This window comes from Lissotriton helveticus, chromosome 4_1 (assembly GCF_964261635.1).
Source record: "Lissotriton helveticus chromosome 4_1, aLisHel1.1, whole genome shotgun sequence".
Lineage (NCBI taxonomy): Eukaryota > Metazoa > Chordata > Amphibia > Caudata > Salamandridae > Lissotriton > Lissotriton helveticus.
Window position 1 is genome coordinate 917442030 of NC_136063.1, and position 14398 is coordinate 917456427.

Genomic DNA, 14398 nt, shown 5'->3' on the forward strand with positions numbered 1-14398 from the left:
AAATCACACTGTAACTGAAGCTTGATTCACCCATCAGTGTAATCTTAGGCAGAGTCACAGATACTGTTGGCAGAGACAGACATGGTACATTATATGTAACATTCTGATCATGTGCCTAAGATCACGCTGTGACTGAAGCTTGATTCACCCATCACTGTGATCTTAGACAGAGTCACACATACATTGCGCAAGGGGCTTGTAAATATGCCAATGAAACCATTACACTATCTCTATACCAGCATTAATGTCAAACATTGCACAAGGGGCTTGTAAATATGCCAATGAAACCATTACACTATCTCTATACCAGCATTAATGTCAAACATTGCGCAAGGGGCTTGTAAATATGCCAACAAATCCATTACACTGTCAAACATTGCGCAAGCAGCTTGTAAATATGTCAATGAAACCATTACACTATCTCTGTACCAGCATTTATGTCAAACATTGCACAAGGGGCTTGTAAATATGCCAATGAAACCATTACACTATCTCTATACCAGCATTAATGTCAAACATTGCGCAAGCGGCTTGTAAATATGCCAATGAAACCATTACACTATCTCTGTACCAGCATTAATGTCAAACATTGCACAAGCGGCTTGTAAATATGGCAATGAAACCATTACACTATCTCTGTACCAGCATTAATGTCAAATATTGCACAAGGGGCTTGTAAATATGCCAATGAGTGAAGTAGTGTGGCTCACTGGTTAGAGGCGGCAGACCCGAGAGCAGAGGACGGCCCGGGACCAGGGTTCGATTCCCGGCGCGGCAGGTTTCTGGACCAGGGTCAGCGGACTCGATAATTCTCTCGCCTCGGTGCCCACTCTGATCAGCGTTCACACTCGGCAACTCTGGGCATTAGCTTGCCTCATCTTCACTAACGGCCCCACCAGACCGCCGGGGATGCCTGGTCTCACCCTGGAGATACCCATTAAGGGACCATCTCTCAGGGAAGCCAGGAAGGGTTTCGCAGCGGTCGAAGCGCCTTGGGACCCTATGGGTAAGTAGTGCGCTATATAAATGCCTATACATTTACATTTACATTTACATTTACAATGAAACCATTACACTATCTCAATACCAGCATTAAGGTCAAACATTGCGCAAGCGGCTTGTAAATATGCCAATAAAACCATTACACTATCTCTGTACCAGCATTAATGTCAAACATTGCACAAGGGGCTTGTAAATATGCCAATGGAACCATTACACTATCTCTATACCTGCATTAATGTCAAACATTGCTCAAGTGGCTTGTAAATATGCCAATGAAAACATTACACTATCTCTGTACCAGCATTAATGTCAAACATTGCGCAAGCGGCTTGTAAATATGCCAATGAAACCATTACACTATCTCTGTACCAGCATTAATGTGAAACATTGCACAAGGGGCTTGTAAATATGCCAATGAAACCATTACACTATCTCTCTACCAGCATTAATGTCAAACATTGTACAAGGAGCTTGTAAATATGCCAATGAAACCATTACATTATCCCTATACCAGCATTAATGTCAAACATTGCGCAAGCGGCTTGTAAATATGCCAATGAAACCATTTCACTATCTCTGTACCAGCATTAATGTCAAACATTGCACACGCGGCTTGTAAATATGCCAATGAAACCATTACACTATCTCTGTACCAGCATTAATGTCAAACATTGCACAAGGGGCTTGTAAATATGCCAATGAAACCATTACACTATCTCTATACCAGCATTAATGTCAAACATTGCACAAGGGGCTTGTAAATATGCCAATGAAACCATTACACTATCTCTATACCAGCATTAATGTCAAACATTGCGCAAGCGGCTTGTAAATATGCCAATGAAACCACTAAACCATCTCTGTACCAGCATTAAAGTCAAACATTGCACAAGGGGCTTGGAAATATGCCAATGAAACCATTACACTATCTCTATACCAGCATTAATGTCAAACATTGCGCAAGCGGCTTGTAAATATGTCAATGAAATCATTACACTATCTCTGTACCAGCATTTATGTCAAACATTGCACAAGGGGCTTGTAAATATGCCAATGAAACCATTACACTATCTCTATACCAGCATTAATGTCAAACATTGCGCAAGCGGCTTGTAAATATGCCAATGAAACCATTACACTATCTCTGTACCAGCATTAATGTCAAACATTGCACAAGCGGCTTGTAAATATGGCAATGAAACCATTACACTATCTCTGTACCAGCATTAATGTCAAATATTGCACAAGGGGCTTGTAAATATGCCAATGAAACCATTACACTATCTCAATACCAGCATTAAGGTCAAACATTGCTCAAGCGGCTTGTAAATATGCCAATAAAACCATTACACTATCTCTGTACCAGCATTAATGTCAAACATTGCGCAAGCGGCTTGTAAATATGCCAATGAAACCATTACACTATCTCTGTACCAGCATTAATGTCAAACATTGTACAAGGAGCTTGTAAATATGCCAATGAAACCATTACATTATCCCTATACCAGCATTAATGTCAAACATTGCGCAAGCGGCTTGTAAATATGCCAATGAAACCATTTCACTATCTCTGTACCAGCATTAATGTGAAACATTGCACAAGGGGCTTGTAAATATGCCAATGAAACCATTACACTATCTCTCTACCAGCATTAATGTCAAACATTGTACAAGGAGCTTGTAAATATGCCAATGAAACCATTACATTATCCCTATACCAGCATTAATGTCAAACATTGCGCAAGCGGCTTGTAAATATACCAATGAAACCATTTCAATATCTCTGTACCAGCATTAATGTCAAACATTGCACACGCGGCTTGTAAATATGCCAATGAAACCATTACACTATCTCTGTACCAGCATTAATGTCAAACATTGCACAAGGGGCTTGTAAATATGCCAATGAAACCATTACACTATCTCTATACCAGCATTAATGTCAAACATTGCGCAAGCGGCTTGTAAATATGCCAATGAAACCATTACACTATCTCTATACCAGCATTAATGTCAAACATTGCACAAGGGGCTTGTAAATATGCCAATGAAACCATTACACTATCTCTATACCAGCATTAATGTCAAACATTGCGCAAGCGGCTTGTAAATATGCCAATGAAACCACTAAACCATCTCTGTACCAGCATTAAAGTCAAACATTGCACAAGGGGCTTGGAAATATGCCAATGAAACCATTACACTATCTCTATACCAGCATTAATGTCAAACATTGCGCAAGCGGCTTGTAAATATGTCAATGAAACCATTACACTATCTCTGTACCAGCATTTATGTCAAACATTGCACAAGGGGCTTGTAACTATGCCAATGAAACCATTACACTATCTCTATACCAGCATTAATGTCAAACATTGCGCAAGCGGCTTGTAAATATGCCAATGAAACCATTACACTATCTCTGTACCAGCATTAATGTCAAACATTGCACACGCGGCTTGTTAATATGGCAATGAAACCATTACACTATCTCTGTACCAGCATTAATGTCAAATATTGCACAAGGGGCTTGTAAATATGCCAATGAAACCATTACACTATCTCAATACCAGCATTAAGGTCAAACATTGCGCAAGCGGCTTGTAAATATGCCAATAAAACCATTACACTATCTCTAAACCAGCATTAATGTCAAACATTGCGCAAGCGGCTTGTAAATATGCCAATGAAACCATTACACTATCTCTGTACCAGCATTAATGTCAAACATTGTACAAGGAGCTTGTAAATATGCCAATGAAACCATTACATTATCCCTATACCAGCATTAATGTCAAACATTGCGCAAGCGGCTTGTAAATATGCCAATGAAACCATTTCACTATCTCTGTACCAGCATTAATGTCAAACATTGCACACGCGGCTTGTAAATATGCCAATGAAACCATTACACTATCTCTGTACCAGCATTAATGTCAAACATTGCACAAGGGGTTTGTAAATATGCCAATGAAACGATTACACTATCTCTATACCAGCATTAATGTCAAACATTGTGCAAGGGGCTTGTAAATATGCCAATGAAACCATTACACTATCTCTATACCACCATTAATGTCAAACGTTGCGCAAGCGGCTTGTAAATATGCCAATGAAACCATTCCACTATCTTTGTACCAGCATTAATGTCAAACATTGCACAAGGGGCTTGTAAATATACCTCTCTTTTTTTGTATATTCTATCTCAATTTATGCCATTAGAAAAACCCTTTAAGCATCTCTCACGGCATTTCATATTCTTGTCTGGGTGCCAATTTTATTACTCTGCATGCATTTTCTGCTTGCACCCATGTCAAACATCGCGCAAGGGTCTTGTAAATATGCCCCTCTTTATCTTATATTCCATCTCAATTGATGCCATTACTGAAATACTTTATGCATCTCCCACACCATTTCATATGGTTTTCTATCTGCTATTCCTATCCCTCTCCATACATTCACTACTTCCACCCATGTTAAAGGTTGCACAAGGCGCTTCTAAAAAAAGGAGCATATTTACAAGTCCAATGAAACCATTACACTATCTCTATACCAGCATTGCATCCAAGCATAAAAAACTATTTAAAAAGAAGTCTACCTTATAAACTAAAAAATACAAACTGTAAGCACACACAGCTAACATTATGGAAAAAGGTAAAAATATAATACCTTAATTCACACAGACACTCACTGTGATACTTGTCAAAAATCTTTAAGCTCTCTATCTTTTTTAAAAGAATCATTACTCACCTTTAAAAATGCTTTGGAAGATGTAAAACAGTGTCAGTCACAGTCAACAGATATTTTTAAGCAGAATCTCTGAATAATGCTTCTTTCACTGGAGCCTGAGAATAATGGCACAGATACTTTCACATTTCAGACCCATATTCTTGTACCTAACCAATCAAAATTGTTCCCACACAAATTCAAAACCAAACTGCACATTTTAATTGGTTGTACATTTCAAGACTTTGAAACTCACATAACATTCACCCATCCCCCCAGTGCTCATTCACCCTGTAACCATGGTAACTCCCTCCTAACCCAGCACACAGTTCACAAGTTCATCATACTATGTTGCAAAAGAATCCATCAAGGGTGTTTGACCTCTCAATGTACTAGCTAATCAACTGCAATGTTTCTTTAAATGACTTTTTCTCAACCATTGAAATGACTTTTTACAACAAAAAAAGCATGCACCCTAATTTTCAGTGGAGACTTTTTAAGAAAGCACCAATCATTTCTGGTTTTTCAACTGCACTGATTCTCAACCACTTTTTTTCATAATCAAACTGCCATTTCATTTCCACAACTCATTTGACTAGAAGCACATCTACCTTAAAAAGGCCAAAAGTCTGGTTTGTGGGTCATAGCTATGTCCACTGGAGTCAAAAATACGCAGCTAACAGAGGTATTTACAACCTTGGTTTACCAAATGTGGACATTGTATGGATTGGACACAGAGGATTGAGAAGTCACCAATTGATACCATTGATAAAATCCTTTATGCATTTACCAGACCCTGACCTTATAATTGTGCACTGTGGTGGAAATGACCTGGGCACTTTGACTGGGGCAGGTCTGGAAATGCTTTTAAAGGACATCTTTGGGCAATTGATGTCACTTTTTCCAAAAACTGCCTTGGTATTTTCTAATATATGCCAAAGGCAAAAATGGAACTGGTCCAACCAATTTTGTCCACAGATTGAGAAAGCAAGGAAACATGTGAATAAATCTGTTTCTGCTTTCCTCAGAGACTATGGTATGAGTTCCATTTATCACAACAACTTGCGTTACAACATGCAAGGCATGTATAGGAGAGATGGTGTGCATTTTACAGATGAGGGGAATAGAGTTTTCCTCTTGAATATAAGACTCTGCATTTGTACCTACTTGTAGGTACAAAAAACACCCACATAACTCAACAGCTCTTTTCAGAGCTAACTTACCTCTAAACACTCTACATTATTTTTTTACTCTATTTTTTTACACTGTTTTTCCCCGTGGTGCGCTCAGGGTGCGCGTACCGTAGAGCTTACCCGGAAACGCACCTAGCGCTTACCCCGCAAAAAAAATGTTTAAAATAGTTTTTGGGCCCTTCAGGGTCCTTCTAAGCCTCCCTCAAAAAACCTAGGGGGTCAGGGGGTGTCTACCCTGCCCCCTTTTAATCTTTTCCCCCTTTCTTTTTTACCTCAGCTGTCTCGATTTTCCTGAGACACAAGATGGCGGACTGTCCGGACTGTTAAGAATGTTGACAGACATCATACAGCCAATAAGCTTTCCGCTCGCGCACTCCCGTAGCGTGCCGGGTGCGCTCCCCGGTATGCGTACCGGTGAGCGCTTGGAGCGAGCCTATTGATATATATGTTTTTTTGAAGTTGCCTTTCATAAAAACTACTGGAGCAATTTCAAAGAAATATAGAAAAGGCCCTACTACTTACCAGTACCTATCATTTTGCAAACTTTGATGTAATTCCATTCATCCGTTCAGGCTGTAGGCGTGTCTAAATGTCCTATGGAAAATTGCATGGGGAAAACACATTTGAAAGTATTGAAATTTAGAACCAATCAAAATATTACTTTAGTTTTGAATTTGTGTATGATGAAGTTTGATTGGTTATGTATATATCTCAAATGAGAGGAAAACACAGCCATTTTGTAATACCCCAGTCTGAGGTACTTTTGAGAGAAAATTTGGGTGCTCAATTGCTGGACTTAGAATAACACACTACTAACTCTTCTATTTTCAAAAAGGTGAGTTGTTAATTTGTAAGGGGAACTATGTTGTACACTTTAAGATAATTTGGAAAATGTTTTCCATTATTTATTTACAGTCCTTCTGTTATAATTATTGTAAGATTGGCTTCATCACATGCAGTGCTTTATATTTCTAGTTCCTGTCTGATACTATACACTGCACAATTAATTTTAAAGAACTAAATACTTGATTAAGCTACTTTTATGTTATGTATTACTAAAAACGATAATTGAAAGTGATTACTTTTTTCTGCAATTTACAGCAAGAAATTTGAAATTAAAATGGAGGACAGCACAACACATCTTGAAAATTAAAATGTCATGGATATTGAAAAACCCATTTCATCACAAACAGAAGATGACTTAAAAGATTTTTTGAATCAATCTCTAGATGAAGAATTAATTGAATGTTTGGATGAAATAGAATGCCAACAAACATCAATGAACAATTTTCATGAGGAGATTAAATATATGAATGAAGATGAAATACCAGATGAGGACATGCTACAAGTTCTATTAAGTTATGAGAAATCTGAACAATAAATTATTAATTACAAATTCAAAATTAGTTGACATATTATTCATTTGTATTTCTAATTTATGAGGTAAAATCGAAGTGATTGTAGTATAATGAAATACTTATAGTATAGAGTGCACAATTTTTATGTTACATAGTAAGATTACTCATATTTACTGCCCTTCTCCCACTGTATTTTTACCAATGTATATTTAATATCTCTTCTTCATCTCCTGCCTCCTTTCTCTCCCTATCTGTCTCTGATACACCCTATCGCCGCCATTTTGTGTAGTTTCAGAAAAGAGTGAAATGTAATACTTCAAAACTTGAACAGAGAGCAGGGTAGAGTGACCCTCACCCCAATTCTTTTTTTTAAACTATTTTCTTTCACTGTTTTCCCCTTGGTGAGCTCAGGGTGCGCGTACCGGAGAGCGCACCTGGGAACGCAGTCAGCGCTTACCCCGTGAAAATTTCAACAAAAAAAAAGTTTTTTTGCTCTTCAGGGTCCTTCTAGGCCCCCCTCAGAAAACCTAGGGGGTCAGGGGGTGTCTACTCTGCCCCCTTTTATTTATTTCCCCCTTTCTTTTTCACCTCTTGTGTCTCGATTCTACCGAGACACAAGATGGCAGACTCTCCGGACTGTTTAGAATGTTGACAGACACCCGACAGCCAATCAGCTTTCCGCTCGCGCACTACCGTAGCGCGCCGGGTGCGCTCCCCGGTACGCGTACCGGTGAGCGCGCCTATAGATATATATGTGTATTTGAAGTTAATTTTCGAAAAAACCAGAGGAGCAATTTTCACCAAATATAGCAAAGGCACATCTGCATACCAGTCCCTACAATTTTGCCAAGTTTGGCGTAATTCCATTTAGCGGTTCGGGCTGTACACTTGTCAGACCGTCCTATGGAAATTAACAAGGGGAAAACACGTTTTGGGACCCCCCTTTTTTCTCAGCCCCCACTTCACGAATCCCCCCGAAACTTACAGGGAAGGAGCGGAGCAAAGCTGGCCAAACGTTTGGAAAATTACACGCAAATTCCTCAACCGGCGCCAGAGTTATTCCCAATAGAATGTTGTGGATTTCCTATGGTAGCTAGGTCCTAACTATGACTACCTACTGGCGACCGCCAGTAGGTAATATATATATATATATATATATATATATATATATATATATATATATATATTCACTGAAAAAACCATAGGTTATAGACCATATATAGTTAGGAATTAGCATTTAAAAAAACCTTATTTTACTCACACAAAACCATTGAAATTCCATATATAGTTAGTTGCACTAACTATATATCGCGCACCCGCAATCCACTGCTGATGATGTCACATATTACATCATTCATGACATGGTCAGTGACATCATCACTGATGACATCACTGATGACATCATCCAGTGACTGTGTGTTTCTGTAAAGTTTAAATATGTTAGATATATTGAAGAATGAGTGGATGTATAAGTGTCTCGATGAAGGATTTAGTAGGTGCGTGACTGACTGTATGAGTGAGTGAATAAATGTGTCGTACTAAATGCATGGGTTAGTGACTAAACTGTCTGAATGTTTGCTTCAGTATGTCTGTTGTGATGTAAACTGCTGCATGTGTGGATCATTAGCTATACGAGAGGCTACATATGTTATTGATTGGTTGCCCAAGTATTTGTATGGGAGATTGAGTTTGTGTGGGGGTGGCTGGGAGGTGTGTGACTCTGTGCATAGATGTGTGAGCAGTTGATTCACTAGGTGTATGAGTTCAAGAGTGCATGTGGAAACAGCTACATGGGCGGTTGACTGTGTGCATGAGTGTATTGATGAGTGAATGGATATGTCAATGCTACATGTCATAGTAAGTACATATGTAAAACACAGTACATGTGAGAGTTGGCATATATAAATAACTGTGCATGAGAGCCACTGAATGTGTGAGTGGCTGTATGGATCATTGTGAACTTGTATCAGGGATTGCATAAGAGAGTAAATATGTGTTAGTATATGTTTGAATAAGTAAGGTGTGTATAACTGTATAGTTGAGGAAATAGAGGTGTGATTGATTCTTTGCATGACTGACTAGGTGTGTGAGTAACTCCATGGATGAGTAACAGTGTGTGAGTGTCTGTATACACTGAGTGTATCTAAGGTTTTATTAGAGTCTGAAGAGGTTTATCGTATTAGCACAAGAATGATGTCAAATGAGATGTCATCAGTGATGTCATCAGTGATGTCATTTGAGATGTCATCAGTGATGTCATCAGTGATGTCACTGACCATGTCATGAATGATGTAATATGTGACATCATCAGCAGTGGATTGCGGGTGCGCGATATATAGTTAGTGCAACTAACTATATATGGAATTTCAATGGTTTTGTGTGAGTAAAATAAGGTTTTTTAAATGCTAATTCCTAACTATATATGGTCTATAACCTATGTTTTTTTCAGTGAATTTTCAAGGTTTTGTAAATGCTAATTCCTAACTATATATGGTCTATAACCTATGGTTTTTTCAGTGAATTTCATTGGTTTTTTAAAAGCTAATATCTGTAGCTGTAAAATGTATTCTTCTTTAAATCCAAAAATATATTTTATATGTTTATTAATAATTTTTTTTTTAAATATTTTTTTTTCTTCCCTCCCGCTTCGCGAATCGGGAAGCTTCCCGTTAGCTGACCTTGATGCCGCGAAATAGTCCGCAAACCGGTAAACGTTCCTTTAACGCAACTGCCGCGTTAGAAAACATCGTGACGCCTCGCGTCCGCATGACGTTTCACGTTGTCGCGTGATACGTCATATGACGTGCTACGTTAGCGAACTGGTACGCGAAGCGAGGCGCGAAGCGCAGGTTCCCAGAAGCAAACCGGGAGGCGGCGCAAAGCGCGTAACGTAAACACAGCAGGTCATGTGACTTGGTAATAACACTTTTCATTGGTTCATTTCACTTTTGGTTTCCTTATGATGTAACACTAGGTCATGTAATATAAAATTAACACTTTTCATTGGTTGAGAACTATTGTTTTTCCCAAATGATGAAAACCCCTCCTTCTTTCCTCACTCTGACTTTCATCTTTGTGAGAGAAAGACCCTTTGTTACCAGTGAGCAATGGCTTCTTTAGTAGCTTCAGCTGGTGCTTCCCCACCACCTCCACCACCTCCAAGGAAGAGAGGACCACCTGCTGAAGTTATCATTCAGCAAGAGGAGGAAGAAGAGGAAGAAGAGGAAGAGGAGGAAGAGCAGGAAGAGAGGCAGTTTTTGCCTGAGGAGCCCAGGAGGTCTCACCGGAAAGAAAACTTCATTTGGCAATTTTTTAAATTTCCCAAAGGCGAGAAAAAAGTAAATGCAAGATACGTAACTTGCCTTATATGTCAAGATAGACTGTCCAGAGGGACCGAGAAGAAATACAGTTACGGAAACTACACAATGCATCGCCATATGACTAGGTGGCATCCTAACAACTACAGTGCTGCACAGTTTCGTAACGAACTAGATAATCCCCCTATTATGGCCAGAAGATCTGTTGTACCCGAAGTGACGGGACCAGAGGGCAGGGAGATGGTGCCAAATATACAACTGAGATTTGGGGAAGTAAAACAAGTCTGCGTACTTTGCAATGGATTCATTTGCTACAGAGAAAGTAGCATCACTCTGATCAACAGAGCTATTGACTATCATCTTCCAATTTGTCCGAAACGCCGCAAACAATAAATTCTTTTTTTTTTGTTGCTCCTGTTGAGCCCTTTACAATGAATCGTTTTTGTTCCCCCCCCCCAAAAAACCCAAAAAAATATAAAACCGTTCAGAAAAATTCAAAAAAGTAAAAAAGTTCAGAAAAAAATAAAAAAAATATAAAACAACAAAAACAATTAAAAAAAAGTTCTTTTCAGAACTACCTCCCCGTTATTAAAAAATTGGTCGAATATTTGGAACTCTGCCAACCTCTATTTCTCTTAGTTCGCTCGCCGGTACGCGAACCGGGAGCGAACCAAAAAAAAAATTTTTTTTAAAAAGAACAGTAAGTATAAGGGAAGGAAACAGACAGTTATGTTAAAAGAAAGACAGCTATAGGGGAGTAAACTAGAGATACTATTACCCGTAATCCACTGCTGATGATGTCACATATTACATCATTCATGACATGGTCAGTGACATCATCAGCAGAGGATTGCGGGTAACAGTATCCCTAGTTTACTCCCTATAGCTGTCTTTCTTTTAACATAACTGTCTGTTTCCTTCCCTTATACTTACTGTTCTTTTTAAAAAAAAAAATTTAGATCAGTCAGAAACAGTGAAAGTAATAGAGACAGAGTGAGTGACCAAGAGTGAAGAAGTATGAGAAGAGAGGGACTAAGAAAAATAGTGAAGGAGTAGAGTAATTAAGTAATAGACAAAGGAATGAGCGAAGTAGCAAAGGTAGGAAAGTGATTCTTAAAGAAATAAAGCAGTGGAACTAATAGAAGTTAAATGTGATAGAAATATAACAAAAAGAGTACAAAACATTTACCTTATAATTGTCGTTAAGTTACTCATTTGTTCTTTTTATACTAAAAAATCTGTGAAAGAGAGAACAAACATTTGAAAAATATTAAAACATGTTTTTAATAAATTAGAAAAAACAAGGGAAAAGATTGAAGGACAAATAGTTTTTCAAGAACTTTGACACTTACAGAAGCCTCTGCTTCTCCATGCCCCTACACAGTCCTAAAAATATACATTTTAAACTAATAGTATCTTGATGCAGATGAAGTGAGTCCTATCTTGCAACATTGTGCATCTTTTGCATGACTGCTGCATCGGTTTCATGTGGCATTGTTTTTTTACAGCATGACACATCTGCCTCGATTCATCATTTTATAATTTTGTCGCCTCATACCAAATCTTTTCAACCGCGACTGCGTCACAAAAGTGACGCACAGTGGCGCAAAAGAGGCATACACCTATCATAAATCTGTCCCTAACATGTTAAATAGTTGATTCAGGATGACAATAAGGTGTGGCCTATCCAGAGGTTTGTTTAAGGTGAGGCCTACTCAGGGTTGCAGATCAAATTTACACTTATTGAAGAATACAGAGAAGAAAATACATGTACAGGCCTACCAACCAAGTGTGTCATGTCGACTGCACTCTTGGACAAATGTTAGACCTCCTCTGTCTCCAGGAACAGGCCTAAACCTCATCTACACAATGTGATGTGTAATGTTAAGAAACACAGGTAATATAATTGAAAAACGTGCAATTTTTTTTCCTCATTCCACAATCATATCACCTGTGTTTCCTTTGCTTAGGTATCTCATTGTGGAAATGTAGTCTATCATATGAAAGACTACGTAGAATATGAGCACTGTATGCAACAACTTTGACACTTACAGAAGCCTCACCTTCTCCATGCCTCCTACACAGTTCTACATGTACATCATAAATGCAAACAGAACAGAATTAATTATACATATTAAATGGTTTATTTTAGCTGTTCTCAGAATGTATCAAATTTCACTAAAAACAGTGACTTGAAGGTATTCATCATATAACAGCGGGGAAAAAAACCCACAATCAAAATGATTGTGTTTAAAAAACCCATACAACATAACAAATCAGAATTCAGAACTCCTTAAAGTTAACTTACTTTCCATGACGGCGAAGGATGTCCTATGAACAGCTTACACTCTGTTGTGCTGTTATTACTTTCAACCCGCCACTTTCTGAAAGAAAACCTCCATTGTTTTCAAAAACATGTTACATACAATAAATGACTTCTCGCTCTCTACCACACGTTTCCACAAGGCCAAATCGTGTCTGAGCCATTTATAACTCTTAGAATTCTTGTAAGCCAATCCCGTCATGTTGTATTTCCGCAACTTTCACAATTAAAATGTTCAAGATCATTTTCACAATCCTGGACTAGTAATATCTTCCCCTTCTTGCTCACTCATGTTCTACATTTCCTATGACACTGATACTGCTTACTATGAAGCAGACTTACACTACCTTTATGACTACTACAATTATTTAATTCTCTACATCACTTTTAATCACAAAGCAATGTAAAACAGTAGACAGCATTGCAGACTTACATTCCCTCTACTCCATGTTTTGATTGGCTGCTTCAATTAGCTTATAAAAAGAAACAGTTTTTCTGAACTCATTCAAAGTGCACGTATTTCTCCATGACGTCCAGTGTTATGGTAAGAAGTTATGTCTCTGTACTACACTTATCCTCAAGGCCAAATCGTGTAGGAGCCATTAGAACTTCTTGAAATTCCTCAGACCACATCCCGAGATTCTTACCCTAAAATTTTGGTTTTAAAAACACCAGGTAAGAGTTTTTAAGGTCATACAGCAATTTTTTTTTTTAAATTAAAACAGAATCATTGCAGAATGACCAGCCATTTCTAGACTTTAAATAAGCTGTGTAATGTCCTGATGTTATTGAAGGACCGTCATGATATATAATTGCTACAGTTACAAAAGTCCTTCCTGATATTGACAACTGTGAAGCCACAAAATTTTTAATTAAAGTTGTCAATTTTGTTCCATCAGGCCTACATCGTTGGAACATTAAAATGACATACTGGCCATATGTTCGTATAAATAATGTGGACATCATTTCAGATTTACATTGGCTACACTCCATGTTGTGATCAGCTCCTTTTACTAGCTTATTAAAAGAGACTGATTTACTGTCTGGCAAAGTTAAATATATAAATCTTTCTGAGTCTACACTAGTAGTACTTGATACCCTACAGTTCTCATAGTCATGCTGCCATTGATAAGAAAGCCCAAACAGGTGATCTACATCTACACCTTCATCATGCAATATATCAAGCATATACATTAAAAACTCCTGACAATCTTGCTGACTATTTTGAGAGAATTGTGTTTGGCCTGAACATCTGTCTAACAGATTTCGAATTTCAGACACACTTTCTATGTTTGTTCTATCAGTGCTACATTTCTCTAACACAGAATTTAACAAACTGCAAAATCTTTGATCGGAATTGACCACAATCTCTTCTTTTACATTTTCTAGAGAAAACAAAACATTAACCACTACATTAGCATAGCAGTTGACACCAGAACTGTTTTCAAATTGAAAACCAACAACATCTTCAACAGAATC